Consider the following 1,405-nt stretch of genomic DNA (forward strand, 5'->3'; position numbering starts at 1 on the left):
TGTGAGTTTAGAAATCAGGTTTGTCAAATACAATTTTAGAAATCAGGTTTATGAAATATGATTTAAGAAATCAGGTTTATCTCGTTCATCGTGATCGAATGCCAACTGAATGGCTTTTTGAAAAGCCTTCTTCTGCTCTAAATGTTTACTGCAAAAATAAATTTATATGACCTGTCGGAATCTCATTTTGCAAGTATCTAATTTTTATCACGGAGTGACAAAAGCTCATTGGCTACTTGATATGAATTCAGATTAACAGGGAATTCAGTTGCATGGTCTGATTGCATTAACCAGGGAAATTTTCTCCTTGGTATAACGGGGTTTTTCTCTTTCTGCTTGGCTATCATTCTATGCTGATGGCGTGTCTCATGAATATGTATAGGGATTGTAAGGAAAGAGAATTCATGCAGTCTATTTGAATATAAACTGGTACATGCTGAAGGATTTAGACAAGGCATCCTAAGCACATTTATGCAAAGATTTTGAACTGGAATGCTGTGCCTCACCGATTTGCATGACAACTTTGTGGGATTCTAATTTGTAGGAATGAAAGAATGTCCACGTAGTGTCAAATCTGACCTGTTGTGCCTCCCTTCCAACCCCAGCACCAGTACAACCTTGGGATGCTGCTGACAGAGGCATCATTGAACTTTTCCATTTACAGGTCTTTTTGCTTTCCTGGAAAGGGAACAGTGCCAACTTGGATATTTAGTGTTTCTGTAGTTTACACATCTGTTTGAGCAAGTCTTCATTGTTGGGCAGCTCACCATTTGCTACTTGAGTTCAGGAGTTCCCTTTATACAGACTACAGTGGCAGTGATGCTTGCCAGGGTACACGGCAGGGTAGACCTGCAAACAGATTCCTTCAATTGTCAGGCAGCGACTTGACACTTGCCAGGCGACCCCTGCTTCTGATTAGCTTATATTCCTGTGTAACACAATTTATAGAATCTTCATAACTCTTTTCCCATCCAGTTTCTTTTTTCTTCCTGCTCCGTAGTGTTTGTAACAGCAAATGATACCTGTGAGGTTATTTAGAACAAAGTTCTACATGTTGTAACTTAAGTAGCCTTCATCCTTTTTCCCACCACAAATTTAGAGTTTGATCTAGAAAATTCTCTTTAGCTTCTCAGATTTTCTAAAACTCTACTGTTTCCCTGGTAGAAGAAAGGGAGATGACTCATCACCCTTGTGTTGGACAAGCAACATACTCCTCTCTACTATCACGCTTGGTTTGACACACACACACACACACACACACACACACACACACACACACACACACAAAGTGATTACATTTTGCAGTGGTTTTATTTTTCACGAGTATGTGTGCATGTACATTGGTGCAGGTATACATGTACACATGTCTGCCTGCATGTGGAAGATAGAGGTCAGGCTCAGCTAT

This window comes from Onychomys torridus, chromosome 13, assembly GCF_903995425.1.
Source record: "Onychomys torridus chromosome 13, mOncTor1.1, whole genome shotgun sequence".
NCBI classification, from domain to species: Eukaryota; Metazoa; Chordata; class Mammalia; order Rodentia; family Cricetidae; genus Onychomys; species Onychomys torridus.